General features: G+C 35.9%; 1 long non-coding RNA gene across 1 annotated transcript; it reads right to left on the bottom strand.

The window, feature by feature from the left end:
- Nucleotides 1–17,524: 17,524 nt before the first annotated feature.
- Nucleotides 17,525–23,498, bottom strand: LOC138760146 (uncharacterized). The gene is made up of 3 exons (XR_011355464.1): nucleotides 23,387–23,498; nucleotides 18,936–19,016; nucleotides 17,525–17,736 (listed from the first exon to the last, which is right to left on the bottom strand). It is a non-coding gene; the product is annotated as an uncharacterized lncRNA (long non-coding RNA).
- Between the last annotated feature and the right edge of the window lie 256 nt (nucleotides 23,499–23,754).

The raw sequence follows: 23,754 nt of genomic DNA, 5'->3' as shown, positions 1-23,754 counted from the left end.
CTCATTGATGGGAAAAAGGAATTGGTGCTTTTGAAAAGTTCAATTCTGTCTTTAATCTGGAATGCACAAAAGTGCCGGAGAAACTCAACAAGTCACACAGCAACTATTGGAAAGGGTAAACCAACATTTTGGGCCTGAGCCCATTGCTTAACCTTTACTTCTTGTTGATGCTGTGTGATCTGCTGAGTTTCTCCAGCACTTTGGTGTTTCACTACATTCACAGTATCTATAGATTTTCCAATTTAACTCTTGCCTTTAATCTGCTGCTTTCCAGACCTTGACATTAACAACAATAAATCTGGACATCAGTAAGGCTTAAGGAAGCACAAGCAAAAGTTTTTTTAACATGTAAAAATCACAATCTGATGATATCATTGTTGGTTCAACAAAAACAATGTTTATGCCAGAGAAGTATATGCTTTGTATTCTTTGGCTTGGCTTCACGGATGAAGATTTATGGAGGGGTAATGTCCACGTCAGCTGCAGGCTTGTTTGTGGCTGACAAGTCCGATGCGGGGCAGGCAGACACGGTTGCAGTGGTTGCAAGGGAAAATTGGTTGGTTGGGGTTGGGTGTTGGGTTTTTCCTCCTTTGTCTTTTATCAATGAGGTGGGCTCTGCGGTCTTCTTCAAAGGAGGTTGCTGCCCGCCGAACTGTGAGGTGCCAAGATGCACGGTTTGAGGCGATATCAGCACACTGGCAGTGGTCAATGTGGCAGGCACCAAGAGATTTCTTTAGGCAGTCCTTGTACCTCTTCTTTGGTGCACCTCTGTCTCGGTGGCCAGTGGAGAGCTCGCCATATAACACGATCTTGGGAAGGCGATGGTCCTCCATTCTGGAGACGTGACCTATCCAGCGCAGTTGGATCTTCAGCAGCATGGATTCGATGCTGTCAGCCTCTGCCATCTCGAGTACTTCGATGTTGGAGATGAAGTCGCTCCAATGAATGTTGAGGATGGAGCGGAGACAACACTGGTGGAAGCATTCTAGGAGCCGTAGGTGATGCCGGTAGAGGACCCAAGATTCGGAGCCGAACAGGAGTGTGGGTATGACAACGGCTCTGTATACGCTAATCTTTGTGAGGTTTTTCAGTTGGTTGTTTTTCCATACTCTTTTGTGTAGTCTTCCAAAGGCGCTATTTGCCTTGGCGAGTCTGTTGTCTATCTCATTGTCGATCCTTGCATCCGATGAAATGGTGCAGCCGAGATAGGTAAACTGGTTGACCGTTTTGAGTTTTGTGTGCTTTGTATATATTTGTATATATTTAATTTATTAACACAAAGTGTAACTTAACCTTCAAGTAAATGACTAGGTAAATCTGTCAGTGAAAAGTAACCCCACATGATGTATCCTGGTCATTTTTCTTAGATTTAAAGAATCTGATTTGAAATGTATGCTTTGACCTCATTTTCTTTTGGGCTGAAAGGTAAAAAACCCTAGTTTTTATCATTGTAATAATTATTCTCTTTGTGGTCCAGAAAAGACACCACTTCTTAACTTATTTTAATAAATCATTTAGCAAATCTTCCATTAGTTTTGTGATACACAAATAATTGTTTTATTACAGTTCTTAGTCTATTGCTTCAATGGTCTATTTTTAAAGAATACATACATATTTATGATTTTAACACAGGTGAAATTAGTTGTATCCTTACAGGGTTAGGGGAATGTGTGTATTTGTAAATGTATGTTTGAAAAGACTATGCTGTTATAGATTTTTTTAAAGTACTGTTTACATTATGAATGAATAGCAGTTTGATAAATTGTATGACAATTTTACCTTGAGATGAGTCTTCATTTACTTTAAGAGAAGTCACTTCTCTTGCAGTTTTAGAATCTCCTTCTAAATCCATATTAACAGGTTAATCCAAAGGTTGGGACAAACTAGGTATAAATGAATCTAAACACTTTTTTACAATAAGTATAAATCAAATGTTTTGTGCAAACCATATTTGTCACAAATGATTTATGCAATTGTAACATGTCATGCTCACTAGAATTCAGTCACTCCTGTGACATTTTTTCATTATATATCTGGTGTTACTGTATTTATTATCTGTAAACTACTGTCCTTTGAATATGGCACATCAACTAATTTCCTTTAATAGATAGCTATTGTAAAAAAATAAACTGTACAGAGAAAATTGAAGAGACTAGACCCCTTCATTTAAATCTCCCTTGAGGGACTGGTCATCGTTAGAATGGTAAGGCTTTGGCGAGAACAGGTAAAAGGCAAGGGATAGCAGGAGTTGAAGTAAGAATGGGCCACCCTATGAGAGAAACAAAAATGATTCAGCAGGTAGGCACAGGTTTTAGACATTTATATATGTGTGTTATATATGTGTGTGTGTGTGTGTGTGTGTGTGTGTGTGTGTGTGTGTGTGTGTGTGTGTGTGTGTGTGTGTGTGTGTGTGTGTGTGTGTGTGTGTGTGTGTGTGTATATGTAAATATGTGTATATATATGTATGTATATATATATGTGTGTGTGTATATATATGTAAATATGTGTATATATATGTATGTGTATATATATATATATATATATACATACATATATATACACATAAACATATATATAAACATGTGTATGCCTCTAGTCATAAACAGTAGGAGTGGCAGCCAAGACAGGGGAATGCTCCTCTTGCAGAATGTGGGTCGTCAGGGAAGCCAACAATATCCTTGACAACTTTATCTGTAAGAATCGCATCCAGTTGAAGCTCCTGAAAAGCAGTTAAGGAATTAGAGCTGGAGTTGGATAGTCAACATGGCTTTGTCCGTGGTAGGTCATATTCAACCAATCTTATAGAGATTTTTAGAGGAGGTTACCTGGAAAGTTGAAGAAGGAAAGTCTATTAGTGTTGTCTACACGGACTTTAGTAAGGTGTTTGACGAGGAACCGCATGGGAGGTTAGTCAGGAATGTTCAGAAGGGAAAGTAGTGAACTGGATTTGACAATGGCTGGTTGGGAGAAGCCAGATAGAAAAGAGTGCAGAGAAGATTTACTAGGATGTTGCCTGGACTTCAGGAACTGAGTTTCAGGGAAAGATTGAAAGGTTATGACTTTACTCCTTGGAGTGTAGAAGAATGAGGGGAGATTGTATTTAAAAATATGAGGAGGATAGACAGAGTAAATGTCTATAAGCATTTTCCACTGAGAGTAGGTGAGATAAAAACCAGAAGACATGGATTACTAGAGAAAGGGGAAAAGTTTGGGGGGAACATGAGGGGGAGCTTCTTCACACAGAGCGTGTTGGGAGTGTGGAATGAGTTGTCAGCTGAAGTTGTGAATGTGGGCTCAACTTTAACATTTAATAAGAATTGGGACAGGTACCTGGATGGGAGAGGTATGGAGGGTAAAGGACTGGGTGCAAGTCAGGGGAACTAGGCAAAAGAAAATGGTTTGAGACAGACTAGAAGGGCTGAAGGGGGCCTGTTTCTGTGCTATAATGTTCCATGGTTCCATGGTTCTACATCTCCTCACGAAACCAAGGCTTCATTCATAATTCTTAGTAATTCAGATTATCAATAGGTTATGGATAAGAAACTGTAATTCTGATTTCTAATTTATCTATTTGGCTTGAAAATGATGCATGCAATATCAATGGCATAATATTATACAAACATTTGGATTGTGCTTTATCTGTGTGATTTGATAATAAACAATTTTCAACTAATAGCTCTGTAAAATGCAGCTGACCTAAGTAAGTGATATTTAAGTTGACTAATTTTTTTATGAGGTTTGTTCATAAGATGGACTTTTATCAAAGTGGCAATTGCAATGATATATACTGATAGTCCACAGTGTTACCAGTACAGGAAATAACCAGAAGAGGAATTGTTATTCAACAATTGCATGCATTGCTTTATAGTCCCTATTATATTTCCTAACACTTCATGTGCTAATGTTAAATATATCTTGATCAGTAACATGCGTACTGGAAAGTTGAAACAGATTTTGTAGAAATATTAGATTTGTCAATGTGAGGAATAAACTAAAATTGTTCAGTAAAAACCTCTGTTGCAGAAAATCCTCCTTTTCACTTCCATGGCTTTTGAACAGAATCCCTGTGTCTTGGGAGTAGTCTGCATGATCAAGCATTTACAAGAACAATCATCCCATAGGGATCCTGAGCCACATTGGTCACTAGAATAGTGTCCTTTGGGATATTAGATCTCAAGAGCTCTGCACAGCACCTCCCTTTCATTCTTTAATTCACGAGAGGATAACGCTAATTAGATCAGGCTGCTCGTTTTAAGCTGATAATTAATTTAAATAGGTTGCTCATTTGAAATAGAACCATGCCCTGCCAAACATTTGGTGCACTGATTTTTCTCATTACTATAAACTTTGCATAGCTTGTCAAATGTATCATAAATATGATTCGGCAGTTGCAAATTTGTCTACTGTAACGTGGAGCAATGGAGCATTGTTGGGTGAAAATGTGGGGGAAAAAGTGATTCTGTTTTATTTCAAAAACCTCCTGAGGAAAATATCATATGGTAGCTTAAAACTTTAAGTCTCATTAATATTTGGAATTATTTTAACTCACATTTCTTGTATTATATCATTGCTTGCCTGAAATAAAATCATTGTTAATAGCAATAATTAATCCCATTCATTGGAAATGAGGATTTTCTGTATTTGTTCAAAATGGAAGCTGGAGATCCAAAATTTGTCAACCTTGACTTTTTTTTTGTGAACTGACCAAGAGCACTTCCTTGTGGTTGACTTTAGGCATAGCAGGTACAGTATGTAATCATTAAACTGAGTTTTTTTAAGCAATCCCATGCAATACTATTTGTAAAATCAAAAAGAGAAAATTGAATTTGAGTTATTATACAATTAGATACAAGAATGTCACAATTAATGTTCTATGTTTTTTTTTAAAATTAGGAACACCAAACTTGCAAAAATAGGATAAAGTTATAAATTATTTGAAGGCATTGTGGGTGTGGGTCAATTAGCAGCTTTTCATCTATCATTTAAAAGTTGACTGAATGCATTCTATCCCTCAGTTAAGGTAACTTCTATTGGTTTTCCAAACTGGACATTAACAGACTTCCTATTATAGATTGCTGGGTAATATAATTGATATAGAAAGCAAATAGCCTGATTTTGATAATTTTGAACAAATAATTTTTTCTTTCAATCATTTAAGATTTGTATTTTAGTCCACTTTTCATCAATTACATTTTTGGTCCGAAATGCAAAAAAAAACCAAAACTATAGCTATCGGAAATCTGAAATAAAGACAGAGAGGTGCTGAAAATATTCAGCTGGACAAGCAGAATCTGTGGGGGAACAAATCTAATGAAGGATCTTGAGGGTCTTCAACCAGAGTCTCTTTTCTCTGATATTGCCTGACTGTCCTTTTCTGTTTTGCCATACAATACAATTCTACACAAGAAGCATTAAAATATGTATGGCACACAATTCCATTTTACTACATGTGACCTGTGGCAAAGTATGATGATTATCAACTACTCAGAGAATCCACATCTATTTTTTTACAAATAAAACAGAAGGTATTTAGTTGTGTGTAATAGAATTTCTCGCACCATCCTTTCCTCTCTTGTTGAAAACTGGAATAATTATCCATATCCAACAACATTTGTAATGTTAATAAATCATAAGGATACATAATTTCATCATAGGTATATTTCACAATAAAGTGATAACTAATTACCTATAATGTAGCACTTCTATTTAATATCTCTCAGGGATGTGACAAGTTGCTTAACTGGTTTTAATACAGTAAAATCCATTATCTGGAATTAAAACAACCAGCAAAAAAACGCCCAAGAAAATAAATACATTTTTTTTATTTTAAAAGGAAGAATAAAAATGTAAATAAAAGTTTAAAATTGTAAAAGTAAATGTCCTCTGAAGCAACACACAAACTCTTGGTGAAGATGGATACAAACATTCAGCCAGGGGAGCACCCCAGTCGTTCCCTGCCATCCAGCAGCCATTTGAATAAAGTTGTGTTTGAATAAAATGGTGCTCACTGCTGAGGCAACTCAATCCCCATAAGATGCCAGATACTGTTTTTTTTTACTATATTAAAATTATTTTAATTCAAATATAAATTTTGTAACATCTCAATAAAAAAAATTAAGATAAAACTGATTTACTGCCAAGAAACGGCATGCAATCAAGGCTTCAAAGTATGTTTTTAAGTACATCAGCTGTCATTGTGTTGTGGTACTTGGGAGACAGCCAAGCCTATGGGGTCATTACAGCTCAGATTCATTTGTTTAATTTTCTGCCAATTCTGTATTGTTCCACTTGTCCTTGATTTTGTAGGTCTGCTTGGTTCTATTCTTTCCGTTTTGACTGTTCTTCAGTCTGGACTGATATATCTGTTTGCATTTCAAACATTTTGTTATTGTCTCTTCAGCGTTGGTTAGAAAAGTATGATATGATTTAATTGCAATTGCCATATGTCTAGTCCTCTGAACTTGGGAGTACTTCTACTTCCCAAAACAGGAATTTCAATATTTAATTTTAGGAAGGAAGTTGAAATGAAAGTGGTTTGAAATACTTTGATTAACAAAAATAGGCTAGCTCTTTAGATTCAGAATATAAAATTAATACAATATCCTGGTGGTGACTAGCATTACAGCTAGGAAATAATTTGAAAGATTTGAGAGTAAATTGTTTTATCATTATTAATGCTGTTACTTTGAAACAAAATAAACCAGTAATTGAATAAAATCAGTGGAAGTTAGAGGTTTGATTTTAGTTTATTATTCATATTTTGGAGGAATGCAGCATTGGTTCAAAAGGAATGAAAGTGTAACTTTGTAAGCTTCAAGTGTGTTTTGGTTATTTCTAAATTAGTTATTTCTCTTTTTTAATCATATTTACATCCAGACAAAGATCAGAGTTGGAGGTTTACCTACTGCGATTGGTTACAGGACCAGTAAAATGTGTCTCTGATTGCTGAATGCTCAGGGATATTTGAATCAAGAGCTAAAAGGCCAACATGGAAGCCAAAATTCAGCTCTCAAAGAGGGGGTGCAATTAACAATGAAAACGAGACAAGAGTAAAGAGTAAAGAGTGAACTGGCAAGGAATGGTTATTAAACAGAGTAGGATCCTGCTTTGAAGAAATATTGTTATGGTTCTGAAAACTTCTGACCTGCTCAGCTTTGTCCAGCAAAAAATGATTCAAATAAATGCAGCTACTTTCAGGATCATCACCTTTTACCATTCAAATACACTCAAAATATTTGGAGTTACCCATTTAGGCCTTTACCTAAAGAACTGCAAATTTCGGAATTCTCTACCTTCTGCAGACTTTTAGATGTTTAAATACATTCAAGACTGAGACTGATGGATTTTTAGAGATTGAGCACAAATGTGGACATGTCAGAGGATTGGCCAGGACCTTCCTGAATGTGATAGTGGAAGGGGTTGGGGAGGGGGGGGGGGGCGACATGGTCATTGGTTCTCTCTCTCTGTACTTATATTATTATTTGTAAGTATACATAATTTCTCATCTGTTTCAGGAAGGAGCATGGAATAGCTGTCTGCATGCTTGCCAAAAATATTTAGTAATTCGGCTTCAAGTATGTGAAATATAGCTGCCATTCTCAGCAATCAAACATCTCTCGAAAAGAGTGGCTGGAAATTGCAAATCTTCTTTTTCACAAAATCGATACATTTAATTATCTGAGTAATTCTTGGGCATTATAACTTGACATTAATAAATATTTCTTTAATCCCTTTGCATCATGTAATTTTGAACAAGATGCTTTACATATTTTAATGCAGAGAATAGGTCTCCAGTATATGGTTTTTGTTCAAGCTCAGATAATTTGGATGCAAGTGTATAATTAGTACAGATATCAAATTAATTTAAATTTATTGATGTCAATAACACATTTTGTCTGTGCTTACTTTCTATTAAATGATACCAAACTAATTCAACTGCCACATTCTCTTCCCAACATTTTCTTCGCTTCAAATTGTTTTGTCTTAAAGATGATATTGGCCTTTCAACCATTCAGGTCTCCATTGCAGTTATAGTAATTCAGCTACCTCTTTGTCTAATAAGGCAGCTGAGTAAAGGGTGCATGCATTCCTAATTGACAATCTCAAAAAGAGAAAATATGCTCTTTTCCTTGCTTGTGTTTGTTAATCAATTGAGTGGGGGATGCAGGACCCAAATAGAACAGCAGTGGTTTCTACTAATACGATCAGTTGTTGGGACACTGTTACTTCATCCAAAGGAGAATAAAGGAAAATATAATTGATCAAACCCATAATGGTTGTCACTGTAATGTTGTAGAATTTCATTGAAGAAAACAAATATTATGATCTAATAAAATTGAGTTATTTGTGTTTATAGGTACAGATAGTTTAATTAATGCCTGGTATTGCTCCTATTCATGGTTTTGGGTTTTTTTTTGTGAATGGAATTAGGCTTTCTGAAGGCATTGCGATTAAAAGAAGTTTGGAAGACAGAACAGATTTCCGAAAAGATCTCAATTATCACCCCCTGTAGAGTTGTGAAACTACCAGAAAAATAATGACAAAAAGGACAAATCACTGCCATGTCAGTGTCCAGCCAGGCCACCATGGCCCCTCCTCATCTATCATATTGTGTTGATTGCTGGGTCCTTCTCCAGACATAAGAGAACAAACCCCAGTTGATTTGGAATGCAGAGAATGTACCTTAGCCTGACACAATGTGGTTTGATGAGACAATTAGTGTTTTTATTTTATCTAACTTCAACAGTGAATAGCAAAGGCATGAGAGAAACCTAACAGTGCTACTTTAAGAGGCTGGGGCAAATTCCACAATTCCTTATCAGTGAGCACAATTTGGAGAATTGGGCTACCATGTTGTCTCACTGTTCTTAAATTTTAAATTTAGGTATGCAGCAAGTTAACAGGCCATTTTGGCCCACAAGTCTGTCCTGCCCAATTTACACCCAATTAACTTGCATCCCTGGTACGTTTTGAACAGTGGGAGGAAACCGGAGCTCCTGGGGAAAACACGCAGACACGGGGAGAATGTACAAACCCTTTACAGGCAGCGCAGGATTTGAACACTGGTCCCGATTGCTGGCGCTGTAAAGTTTGGGCTAAGCACTACACCAACCGTTCCATCACAAATCTCAATCCACAGTTCCTTCAGCTTTTCATTCCAGGGAGCAAGGTATTCAGCACTTGAGTGTTGCATTTAGCTCATAATAAGACAGAAAATAATTTTATAACTATATCACAATACATTTACAGATAACAGATATTAATAAATATGTACAGATCTATTCATATAATATTGTCCTCTAAAAGTCCTGAAGAACAAATTTTCCCCTGAAACATATGGGGAGCAAATTTTGATGTGGAAAGTCTTGATAGTTGTTCCTTCAGCAATAAAGTTAAAAAATACTAAAATGAAATATGCAAAGAGGTAAATTCAGCTTCAGACTTGTATGTGTCGGATTGAAAATTTACTGAAGTTGCAAAAATGTCACTTAGTGGAAAATATTCACCTGCATGCATTATCTCTCTGAGTTTTACAGATAATGTTCCCAATTTGAAATTGAAATGATGCAACTGAGCACATAATATTGTTGTCCTGGCCATACCTAGTTGACAATAATCTTATGTAATGGAAAGGTCACCTACATGGTTAGTGGTTATTGGGCTGCCAAATGTGATTTTATATTGCACCCTGGGAGGTCTGAGCCAACATTTTCATGACTCATTTCTTTCAAAGTGAAAGAGAGCAAACTAATCTTCTCCAAGAGTTATACTTGTGTTCATTTTAACTTACCAGTTCAAAAGAGTCGTGCTGTCAGATCTTCACAACTGACAGATGCTGATCCATCAAATGTTGATAATCAGTACTATCTTTCAAGTGCCATCCCCATGTGAGTGGCATGACTTCTGGTCAAAAATATTGGTATTGTGCTAAAAGACAATAACCCACAGCAAGTGCATTCATCCACCACCTGCATCAGAAGAGAATCAGTCACTTTGCGAAGGCAGGAGAGAAAGAAAACTTGGTTGAAAGCATGCCTGATGTTAATGAGTTTTTAAAGAAGTTTGAAAGGTTCAAAGAAAAATAAGTAAAATAGATGGAATACAGAAGGGTCAGTCTCACTCGGCTGAGATGCAAAATGGAAACCTGTACAAACGGTTATTGAAGAATGACATATTCACAATGTGAATCCATTGCTAAAATTAGACTGTAAAATGTGCACTTAGTGGAAGATCATTTGGAATCAATGGCACCCATTTCTCAATCTGAAATAATATGTTTCCAAAAATATACTTATGTAATGTGTTCACTAAATACAATTGTAACGTGTCTTTGTCTGCGTTCATTATACCCTTCTTTTAATGCATTCTCCTCTAGTGCATATGCTACTCATACTTTCTCTCTGGTACAACATGGATCTTGTCTAAGTACAGAATTAACTCAATTGATGATGACCTTGAACAAAATCTTCGACATTGAGATAGATTGCCAGTTTCTGATGTCTTTCCTTTCATGTTCTGTCTGTAGATGAGGGTGATGAAGTTCTTCCTCGTGGATTCCGACTGCTGCCAGGTAGATATATATCGCTGTAAATTTCCCAGTCTTGGGACCATCCAATCCCACAGAGTCAAGGGAAAGTCAGCCGGTAAACATTTGATTCTAGGAATTTTATTTCTCTCGAGGGAATAGATGGAACTTGTCAGTTCCTCCTGGGTCAGTGGTTAGTCAAAACCCTCCTGCTTGCTGTCATCTAAAAGCTCCAAGAAAAAAAAAAGAGGTTCAGCGAGCCTCTTTTGTCTATGTCCTTCTGTGGAAAAGACAGACATAAAAGATTTGTAGGTGTCTGAAATAATTGTCGAGCAAGCCTTTAAATAAATGTAGTGTTTCTGCAGAAAGCTGTTCAAATGTACAAAAAAAGTTGCTATTTCCATAGTAAAGCAACCAACCATTAAATAAACTTTACAGAAAGCTCTTTTCATGTTTTATTTTATCTTGGGGGGTGGGGGGGGGTTAGGTTATAGATGGCGAGAGCAAAACAGTACAGCAATTTGTTTATTGAAATATATGCTAATGAAAGGAAATGACTTTTCCTTTTTTTGCCCTCAGTGGATTTAGACAAGGAATAATATGGAGCAACTGAAACAAGTAGAAATTCAGAATGTCTTTGCCTGAATTATCTTTGGAGTTTGTCTGGTCATTTCTACATCTGTGTGCACATTTTGGCAATTATTTTGAGTGTGGAGGGTATGGCTGTGGGTTAGCATTCTCCCTATGTTTGTCTGAACTCGATTCAAACTACATTTGAGATGTTAGACCACTGACAATTTCCCCTGCCTTGGCCAAAACCTTTACCCCCTCTGAGGTCCTTTCAAAAGTAGTCCCAGCATTCCAAGCACGCATGCATGTGTACAATTATCAGGGAGGAATAAATAACTTTTCATGAGCAATTAAAACATCTATTTTGCTCCCACAATCTCATGGAATTGATTTTCAACATAATTCAAATGAGAACTTTTTTTTTAAGAAAGGGTTTGTGTTTAAGCATGAAGTACTGATGAAGGTTTCCCAGCAAAAACATGGACCATTCATTTTCTCCCACTGATTGAGTTCCTCCAGCAGGTTGGGTTTTTTTTTGCTCATGCTTAAGTATTAGAACATGTACTCATGTGTGTTGAGTCCCATGATTCTGAGAACATGGTAATTTTTTTTTTTTGTTTTTGCTGATAGGCTGGCAAATCCTCACCCAATTCCCATCTCCCTCATCAATGTTCCAACGCTATATTCTCATGAATTACCAGAACATTTGCCCAGGAGGTTTGGTGGCACAGAAAGGCATCAGCCTATGTCCATATTCCCTCACAGGGGCTTGGAGATCAGTTTGTAATCTTCTTCTGTGACTGATTAGCATGTCTTGCTACTTTTATTAACTTATATTCACTTTTCCTATTGTATATTGTTTTGGGAAACATGAGACAAAAACAAAAAGCAACATTCAGTCTTGTCTATCATTCCCATTGAAAGAAGCAACACTGCCCTTCTTGCAGTTGACACTAAATCACTCTTACAGAACTTCTGTTTGAAGGTTGTCTCTAGAACTTGATTGAAGTGCAATATTCAGACAAACCAGTGTCACTTATTCATGCTATGAGTTTTATAATACTGCAAGATAATTGCAGGGTATTAATCTACAATTATCTTGTGGTATTGCCTGGAGACTGTCTCATTGGAATGAGGTATCACAACCAGGTTTCCTGAGGATGCAGAGGGCTGAAGGCTTCCTAATCATGTTGGATCTGGAGCTCGGGTTTCTGATAAATCGAATAGGGGTCCATGCGGCTGCAGAAGCTGTGGAAGCACTAGAGGTGAATCCGTGGACCACGGAAGGGTCTATATTTTGCTCCTCTTTCTCTTTTACTGTAAGGGGCGGTGGGCAACACTAATGGCAACATTTTGTCAACCTTACAGCAGGCAAAAGTCAATTTCGTGCAATATTACAGGTTATGTACTATTACATGATTACAAAGGAATTTTGAGCTTAAATGCAATATTCAGACAAAGTAATGACACATAATCATTCTATGAGGTTTGTAATACCACAAGATAGTTTAGTGTATTTCGATGGGACCGGGTATGGAGTTTTGTGCTGGCAAACATTATCTATAATAATCTCTCATGGACACTGGGAGCTTCAGGACATAGGCGTACAAAATAACAATAATCAATGCATGTGGATCATTGTAAAACATCACACATATGACTCATTCCTGTTGATTTGCACAATTTCACCAATATCCCATTTCTGGTCATGTTCGTTCACTGGTCAGCACTTTATTATTTTTACTTATTCACAGGATGTGAATGTTGCCAGCAATGCCACTGTTAATTGACCACCCATAATAACCCTGGAGTAAGGAGGTAGTTAAGACGATTGATGGGTCAGGGTCAGATTTTGGCCTGACCAAGGACCTAAAAGACATCGTTGAAGCAGATGAGTTACTAAGGCAATTTACTTTCATGCAATTATTATTGATGGTCTTCCAATCACAGCTGCAGAGAATTCTGAGATATATTTTTGCAAGAAACTACTGAAGCAAATCCATGAGCAAGCTCTCAGAAGCTCAAGCAGTTCAAATAATTGCTTAAATCTGAATATGAAACTATTTAATTTGATTCCAAATGTATATAATTATCTGTGTTTAAATTCTCAATCTGTTGTGGTGAAATTCCAACTTATGCCTCTGGATCAATGGTCCAGAATTCTGACGACTGGCACAGTAACTTGACCAGCAAATGTCTCATGTTGGCTGAATTGCTTCCTTCCAACTATTCCCAATCAATTGATTGGATGTGAATCAGGATTATTTTTCTCTCCTCCAGGTTGAAATAACTCCAATGTCTTTGAAGTCTGGGACTCACTAACAACAGTTATGGAATATGGAATGTGGTATTGAACTAGAAGTTAGCAAACCCCAATTTACCTTAAACTTTAAACAACCTTGGAAAATTTGTCCCATGCCTTCCACCAAAGAACACAATAGTTTTGGATATACCATAAAAATCTAAATAGTGCAGAGGAATTAATAAATACTTGAAGAATACACAAGGATGTAGGCAAAAGGTAAATAATTATAGGCCAGTTAGCTTAAGATTTGCATTTCAAAAAATGCTTGAAGCTATTATTAAGGAAGAAATAGCAAGACATCTAGATAGAAGTTATTCCATCAAGCAAAAGCAGCATGTATTCAGGAAGGGCAGGCCATGTTTGATAAATTTACTGGAGTCTTTTGAGCTCTACGGATAGGGGAGAACAGACAGATGTTGTATACTTACATTTCCAGAAAGCATTCAATAAGGTGCTGCATAAAAGGCTTATCCATGGAGTTGGATGCAATGCATTAGCATGGGTAGAGGATTGATTCACCAAAAGAAGGCAACTGTTCATGATATACATTCGTAATTTGGAAGAGCATATCTAAGTTCACTGATGACACTAAATTGAGTGGAAAGGCCAATAGTGCAGAGGATGGAGAGATTCTGCAGGGAGATAAAGTGATTGGGCATGGGTTTGGCAGAGGAGTACAATATTGATAAACCTGAGGTCATCCTCTTTGGAAGGACACATAGAAGGTCAGATTGTAATTTAAATGGTGAAAAATTGCAGCATGTCTGATGGTCCATTTAGATATTTATGTACAAACATCTCACCGTAATTAGAGAAGTGAAGGCAATTTGATCCATCACAGTTCGTAATAAATTCCATTCAACGACAACTCCCACTACCATAGCCCTCAAAGAACCCATACAGTGCAGAAACAGGCCCTTCAGCCCAGCTTAGCATGCCAGAGTTTGTACCATTTTTGTGCCTTTGACCCACATCTAAGCTATTCCTGTACTTATTTAAAAGTTTTTTAGAATTCTGTAATTGTTCCCACCTCTACCGCTACCTCTGGCAACTTGTTCCATATACCCACCATCCTCTCTATGAGGAAGTTTCTTCCCAGGTTCTTTTTAAATCTTTACCCTCTCACCTGAGATCTCTGACCTTTAGTTTTAGATTTCACTATCTTGAACATATATTTACCTTATCTACACCAGTCATGGTTTTATAAACCAATAAATGGTCACCTCGCAGCCTCCTGTGATCCACGGATAAAGTTCCAGCATATCCATTGTTTTCTTATTAATCAAGTCATTCAATCCTTAAAACATCTCTATGAATCCTTCTTCCACCTTTTCCAGATAATGATACCCTTCCTGTGGCTGGGCAGCCAGAATTATGTGCAGTTGTGGTATAATTGTGTCACGATGTTCCTGAATGATGAAGGCAAGAATTAAATGTGACCTTCACCACCCTGTCTACCACACTGCTGCTTTCAAGGAACCTGAACTTGTAGACCTTGGTCTCTTCATTATACAACTCTCCAGGATGTACAGAAGTGTAAGTAATGTATTCGACTGGATAGAGTATTAGTTATCCCATAGAAGGCAGTGCGTTGTGATAAACTGGTATTTCTCCCATGGGAATCAGTAGTTAGTGGAGTGCCACAGGGATCAGTGCTGGGCCCACAACATGTACATGAATGATTTGCTGGAGAAGAACAAGTTCACATTCAAATTTATGATCATCTGATTGTACAGTACATATACAACCTGATGAAATGGCATCTCTCAAGACAATAGTGTGTGAAAAAAGCACACAATACACAGAGCATAATGATCATATAAATAATCAAACTAAATAGATATAAATATTTGGCATGATTGTCAATGCTTACAGGTGTCTGTTTATCATAGATATACATCAAAAAAGTGAACTCTCCACTGTTAGATCAGTGTATGTGAAATGGTATATGTTCATGGAAGTATTTTTTTCAGATAAGACTGTTTGAAGAAGCTATTCCCCAGCCTGCCAGTTCTGTTTTTAATGCTCCTGTACCTTTCTCTTCCTTGTAGTGGGTGGAAGATATGGTGTGCTGGATGGGGGAACTTCAATAATTCCTTGATCTTTCTTTAGACAGCAATTCCAGTAAATGTCCTTGATAGAGGAATTGGAGAACCTAGTGATCCTCTTGGGTGTTTTAATGATCTGCTATATCGTCCTCTGGTCTGATGCTTTGCAGCTACCGTACTACAGAACAATGTAGCCAGACCAAGCCCTCTCAATTGTGTTTCTGAAAAAAGTTGTCAATATGGGGGTCAGTAGCCTTGCCCTCCTCATCCTTCTTAGGAAGTGTAGCACTGCTGTGCCTTCCTGACTAATGAGACAAAGTTGTGAGATCAGAACAGGTTACTCTTTATATTTTTGCCAAGGAACTTTGTGCTGTCCACTCTTTCCATGACAGAACTGTTGATGTGTAGTGGACTTTATCCTCCTAAAGTCCACAATGATCTCCCTGACAACATTGAGACTCAGGTTGTTGTTCTCACACCATTTATGAGCCTTTCAACCTCCTCCCTGTAAAGTGACTCATCATTGATGCTGGTGAGGCCAATATTTGATGATTCTGTTGGAGCTGATTCTGGCCGTTTGTTTGTGCATGAATCACAAAAAAAGTTAGTTTGCGCATGCACCTAGTAATCAAGAAGGCAAATGGATTGTTGCCATTCATTGTCAGAGGGATTGAATTTAAGAACAGGTCATTTCTGCTACAACTGTACAGGGTATTGGTGTGGTCAGACTTGGAGTACTGTGAGCAGTTCTGCTCTGCTTACTTGAGAAAGGATATGCTGGCTTTGGAGACTGTGCAGAGGAGATTCAGCAGATTGATTCTGGACTGAAGGTTAACTTATGAGGAGAAATTAAGTAGCCTGGGATGATACTTATCAGTATTTAGAAGGATGAGGAGGGATATTATGAAGATGTATAAGATGGAAGCAGAGAGGTTGCTTCCAAGTAGAAAGTGAGACTAGAACTAGGGGCCTCACCTTAATATTTGTGGGAATAGATTTTAGAGAAAAGAAAGAACTGGTACTCCTAGAAAGCTGTTGATCTGTGAATTTCTCTGCTCAAGGAAGCAATAAATGTTTCCTTATCAAATGTATTAAAGTCACAGATGGATATATATTTGAATAGAAAGGGAATTAAAGATTATGGGGAATGAATAAGTAAGTGGATCTGAGTCAGTAGTTATGATCTTATTGAATGGTGGTTTAGGCTAGACAGGACAGATGGCCTACACCTGCTTAAAATCCCTAATGTTTTTATTTACTATTCAGGTCTTGCCCTGGTTTGACTTACCAAAATGAAACACCTTACACTTATCTGAGTTAAGTTCCATCTGCTATTCCTTGGCCCACATCCCCTGTACCCTCTTCATTCTTCTATTTCATATCAGAATTCTAGTTCTTCTATGTGGAAATTAATTCCACATGTCATTCAATTTTTGGATAGAGAAGAATTTCCTTCTTTCATACTTAAAATTACAATGTACTTTTTATAAATAAATTCCTTATTGCCATAGATTAACTTGTATTATGTCTAGGCAACTTTTCAGATTTATCCTTTCCAGATTGAAAAACCTATATTTCCCCCATTCCCTGCTCCCCCCCACCCCACCAAAACCTCATAACTTAAAACTTCTGCACCAAGGAATATATATCAAGCGTGACCTCTGCAGCATTTATCACCCTAAAATCCTTCCCTTGTTTCTTAATGAGCACAACTGAACAATTATGTTCATCATTTGATTCATCACTTGGCTTTAATAATCAGTTGTTTTTATGAAATGAATATTTTTCTAATGAAAGTCTAGATAAAAATAATTATAAGTTACACTGATTTGATGATTAGTTCCAATTATTGTGACTAGTTAATATTTAAAGAAGGCCGCTTCCTTCAGAATTTGCTGAGATACATATGTTCTTGGTGAAAAATCACTGTTTCTGCCAAGTAAGTGAACAGCAACATATCAAAATGATTATATGGACAAGATGTGACCTTTGGATGCTCATGTGATTAGTATTTCAGTCATTTGGTGTGCATTTGTTGCCAGGTGCAGATCTTGAATTATAAGAGTAGACAAATGATGTGGGAAATTTTTCACTTTTTATTTAAAAAAATAGCTATACATCAAAAATGTGTGCACTCCACTGTTAGATCAGTGTATATGAGATGGTATATGTTCATGGAAGTAATTTTTGTAGGTAGACCGTTTGATCCTGTAGACCATGGTATAACATTGAGGGTGGTCAGACCACCAAAGCTTCTTGTTTTTTTTTCCAGAGTCGCTAACCTTGATCTAAATCATAACAGATTGTTTAAGTTAGTCACGCATACTGACAGAACTTAAATATTTTTTGACTTGAAGTTATTAGCTGTTTGTCTATAAATTATATTGCCTATTTTCACTACATTTGATACAAAAGTACGGAATACAGTTTTTTTTTAAACCTTGCATATAGACCCATTTGCTCTGCTGTGTCACAACTTATGATGTGTTGAAGAATAAAATATCCCCTCCATTTTATTCTGACATCTTTGAATTATTGTACTGCCTTGCTCATTTTCTCTTCTCTGCGTCTTCTCTCTCCATAACTCTTCCTTTTATATATCTTTGACCTTCCTTCTTTCCTTCTGGATGTTTTTTTTAGAATATTTCATTTAAGCATTTTTCCATGCATGTAATTAATAAATCATTATACAATAAAATATGTATTCAAACTGAAGTAAATTTCACTTATTACATGAGGTTATAACCTCTCCCAACTCCTCAAACCCCCTCCCCCTTAAGGAATAATATATGCATATGAAAAATAATATATAGTATTAAAAGGAAATGAGAAAATAAATAGAAAGTAATTTAGTATCTTGGATTTCCTAGAGTATCGCCCCCAACACCCCGCCCCCAACACCCCCCTACACCCCGCCCACATCAACACACTGGAACTCAATAGATTTTATATAAACATTTTCATTTTAAGGAAGAAGGTTAACACAGGACTTAAGAGGCCGGAGGAACATTTCTACTTATTTATACCTAAGATTTGTGATACGGGCTCCAAATTCACAAAAAAATATAGGATATTTGTTTTGCAAATGATATGTAATTTTCTCTAAAGGGATACAGCTTTGGATTTCTGAATTCCATCTTCCCATATCTATGTTTAAGTCTGATTTCCAAGTCAATGCAATACATTTCCTAGCTACTGCCAATTCTATTTTAACAATTTTCAGTTGATATGTTGACAATTTTAGTTTGGATCTTCTTCCTTCTGTTTCCCAATAAAAATAAATCTGGGTTTAATGGGAATAGTATACCTGTACATAAATCCACCCAGAAAGGTGGACATGACCAAGTTGAATGCAAACAAGTTCCTGTCTCTTCACCACACCTAAAGTATTGATCTGATATATCTGATTTCATTCTATTCAGTTTCTGTGGTGTTAAATACAGCTGATGATAAAAAAAAAATTATATTGAACTAATCTGTATCTTACATTAATAGTGTTTGTCAGGCTATCTTGATCCAAGCATCTTTGCTCATCATTTGTAATATGCAGATCCACTTCCATTTCTGCCTATATTTATAATGAAAGATATATTGCAGAAGTACATTTTTTGGTATTTCCTCTCCTAATGAGAGTTTCCAGCTTGTTACAAGTGGATAATCACATTTATAAACCTAACTTGTCCCTTAAGTATGCTCTCTATTGGAAATAACAGAACAAAATATTACTAGGTAACAATCTTCAATATTTTTAATACCCATACTAAACCAGATAGTTAAAAATTGATTATCCTTTCAAAAAGGTATAAGCTGATTTTTAATCAAGGTCATCTTGGGTGATGTATTTCCAGTTATTCCAATGTAGTATTTTATCTTATTCCAAACAACAATAATGAAATGTTTCAACAACAGTGACTCTTTACCCCAATTAATAATTTTTAATCCAATTTATATATTTATATATATTTAAAAATTCCACTCCTATTTTATCTAACTCCATTTTGACCCATGCCAGTTTTCCTACTGCTTCAAAAAAGAGAAGCTAGGAATCTCAATTAAACCACTTGATAATAATACTTAAGGTTAGGGAGTTGTAATCCTCCCAATTCATATTTTCACATTAACCCTTTGATAGAAACTCTTAACATTTAACCTTTACAAATAAATTTTCTTACATATTTATTTATTTTAAAAAATACTTTTGAGGTAGTAATATAGGTAAAGATTGAAAAAGATACTGAATTCTTGGAAATATATTCATCCTATTAATGTTGTACATAGAGTCATCCTTTTTTAAAAAAAAATCTTAATCAACCATTTTTTATTCATAGCAAGTAATTCAATTTTTTTAATTGTTGTCTACATGAATCCCTAAATATTTAATCCTATCCTTTGGCCATTTACATGAGGCATAATTTGACTTGTATCCTAATTTATTTTCTACCCAGAGATCTTACCATATTTCTCCAAATTATAGTGTAATTTCCACAGGTGTCTCAGGTTCTATCAAGTATACTAATATATGATGTGAAAATAAACTAATTTTGTGTTCTTATTGACCAATGTTAAATAATTTCCAAATCACTCCTAATTACAATGCAGAAGATAAAAGACATCCTTGTCTACTTGATCTTGTCAGTTGAAATGAAGTAGACATTTGTCCATTGGTTACGACTTTATATTAGGCCTTAATCCAATTTATTAAAGTTTGATCAAATCCAAATTTGTCCAGAGCCTTAAATAAAAAGTCCTATTCCAATCAATCAAAAGCTTTTTTTCTGCACCTAAGGCCACAACAACTCCTAAATCTTTACTTTTTTGTGTTAAATGTATAATACTAAATGATATATATCCACTGATTTTCTCTTTCTGACAAAACATGTCTGGTCCATATTTATTAATTTTGGTAAAAATTTAGTCATCCTAGTTGCTAGAATTTTAGCAAGAATCTTGTAATCTTCATTCAATAATGATGATGTTTTCAAATGTTGAAGTTTTCAAAGGATCACGGTATTTTTTGGATATTGTGGTAATTATTGCTGTTGAAAATGATTCTAGGAGACTGTGGGTTCTTGATTCTTGATTCAGCATTTCCATAAAAATGATGAATAAATAAATATTTAAAGTCTTTATAGAATTCAGGTGGAAAACTATATTCTCCTGGTGTTTCATTACTTTTTGGGTCACGTCTCCAGAATGGAGGACCATCGCCTTCCCAAGATCGTGTTATATGGCGAGCTCTCCACTGGCCACCGTGACAGAGGTGCACCAAAGAAAAGGTACAAGGACTGCCTAAAGAAATCTCTTGGTGCCTGCCACATTGACCACCGCCAGTGGGCTGATAACGCCTCAAACCGTGCATCTTGGTGCATCACAGTTTGACGGGCAGCAACCTCCTTTGAAGAAGACCGCAGAGCCCACCTCAATGACAAAAGGCAAAGGAGGAAAAACCCAACACCCAACCCCAACCAACCAATTTTCCCCTGCAACCGCTGCAACCGTGTCTGCCTGTCCCGCATCGGACTTGTCAGCCACAAACGAGCCTGCAGCTGACGTGGACTTTTTACCCCCTCCATAAATCTTCGTCCGCGAAGCCAAGCCAAAGAAAAGAAAATTAATTAATTGCTTCCTTCATTTCTAATTGTGTAATATTAACAATTATTTATGCTTGTTCTTTCATACTCAATCTAGGTAAATGTATCTGAGATAAATATCTATTTTGTTTCATCTTTTAAAGACTCTGAACTTCATAATTTAGAATAAAATTTCTTAAATGATTCATTTATCTTTTTAAAATTATTTATTTAATAAACAATTCATTTATTTCTTTTTTATAATGTTATTTAATATAAAATCACTTAACAAACATCAATATTTCCAAATATATGTGGTATTTTATATATTAAAAAGGGAAAAAAAGAAAACCTATCACTAAACCCTTTACAAACTAAAAAGAAAAAAAGGGCAAGAAAATCACAACAGGAGCACATCACATTCCAATACTTTTAAACACATGCATATATATTCATAGAAACCCATAGGAGAAAGGGGATTTTGAGATTCATTTAAATTTTAATATCAACAGTTTGTAAATATGGGCTCCATATTTCACAAAATATATGATATTTATCTCTTAAATTATAAGTAATTTTCTCAAGTGGAATACAACTCCAAACTACTGCATGCCATCTATTCATTCCCAAATCAATATCTGACTTCCAAGTTATAGGAATACATGTTCTAGCTATTGCCAAAGCAATTTGAACAAATTTTACTTTATACATATTCAATTTTAATTTAGGTTCAATTTCTCCAATATCTCCCAGTAAAAATAACATTGGATCCTGTGGGAATCATACTCCAGTGTTATTTGTTCTAATAAATTACCCAGATCAAGCCAAAAAGATTTATTAGTGAAACACTGCCAAGTCAAATGGAAAAAAAGTACCAACTTCTTGACCACATCTGAAACATAAATCTGAATAAATATAATCCATATTATGTAACTTTTGTGGTATTAAATATAACTGATAAAATTATATTGAACTAACCGATATCTCAATTCATTTATTTCTTAAAGTTTATTACAACATTTAAATTATTTGATATAATCATTTTGATACCTGCTCTGCTTTCAATTGCCATGTGAGTACTTTATGTGATCTTTTACCTAACTCGTATTACTTCTGTTGTAATCGCTTTTTCTATTCTATATGTTTTTAGGGTATTATATTGAAGTTTTTTAAATTGATAAGTTGTCCACGTTTAGCCTCTGAACTTCTCTTTTGAGGGTCTTTTTCTAAAACCTACATTTCTTGTTCTAATTGATCTACATCTTTCATATATTCCTTTTTAATTTTAGAAGTAATAATTTGGCCTCTCAAATATGCCTTCAAAGCATCCCATATTACAAATTTATCATTCACAGAGTTCAAATTGGCAGCACAAAATAACTGTATCTGTGTTTTAATGAAATCCCAAAAATCTGACCTTTTTAATTATAATGAATTCAACCTCCATTTCTAAGCTAATTTCTCTTTATCTGGCATTGCAATCGTCATTAATAAAGTGAATGATCAGACAGAATTCTCGCTTTACCTTCTGCATCTAGCATCCTACCCTGCAATTATGTTGACGTCAAAAAGAGATCAATTTTGGAATAGGAGTCATGTCTGTCTGAATAAAAAGAATAATCTCTTTTGCTAGGATGTATTCTACTCTAAACATCTATTAAGTTCAAATCTCTCATTAATACCAATGTGGCTTGTGCTCCTTTAGTTCTTGACATTCCTCAAGTAGTTCTATCTAAAATTGGGTTGAAACGAAAATTAAAATCTCCTCCTATCAAAATTATCTCATGTGCCTCTGCTAAATTCAAATTTCCTTCTGGATGTTGAGGCAGCAGATGAGCATACATATAGTTTTTTTGGGGAAAGGAGCTAGCAATAGTTATTCCCCAATATATAGAAATGATTTTCATAACAGAAGACACCTGACACGGTGTTGTGCACAGGTAAAGGAAGCTTTTGCAGGAATCTTCAGTAGGACAGCACTTCATACAATTATCTAGAAATATATATGTATAATAATTTTTTATGGATTTAAACAACTATAAACTGATTTTTCTCTATGCATGAAATATGATATAATACATTTGTGCTGCATGAAAAAATGGTCTGATTCGTCCATGTAATCCTGACACTATTTCTATAATCATGCGAATGAGATGGCGTCATTAATCAGTCAATGCTTCTTTTGGAAGAATTATAGGAGAATGTGGACCAATAGTGAGGATAGACTGGGATGTCACAGGTAAATTTTGATAACTATGAGGATCTATTCCCATTGCATTTTCTTGCCTCAGTTCAAAAGTTTAGGATCCTTAAAAGACCATCAACCTAATTCACAATCTATATTCTGCTAATCCAACCTCATTCTTACAGGCTGGTGTAGCGGGTCAGGTCAATCTGCACATGACGGGCCAAATTGCCATAGCAAAGAGCCAGCTTGGCTGGTCACAGGGTCTTTCCTCCCCACCCACCCACTGCGCAGAAGTTCAGGCTGCAAGTGCCCATTGTCCGGGAAATGCCTGGGCCTCACAGCAGCATTATGACATCACTCCTGTGAGCCTGTCACCTCCCCTAAAAAGGAACACATGTAATTTGCTTGGTGTGGACAGCATTTATTTCAGCAGCTCTGCCTTTAGCAGAACTACACTGGCTTCAAAATATTCTACCATAATCTATCACATTGGCACCAATACAATGCCTTCTACTCAGTCCATAAAATTGGTGCCTGAGAGAGAAGCT

The sequence above is a fragment of the Narcine bancroftii genome, chromosome 4 (assembly GCF_036971445.1).
Source record: "Narcine bancroftii isolate sNarBan1 chromosome 4, sNarBan1.hap1, whole genome shotgun sequence".
Taxonomy (NCBI): Eukaryota; Metazoa; Chordata; class Chondrichthyes; order Torpediniformes; family Narcinidae; genus Narcine; species Narcine bancroftii.
This window is presented reverse-complemented; position numbering and strand designations above follow the sequence as displayed.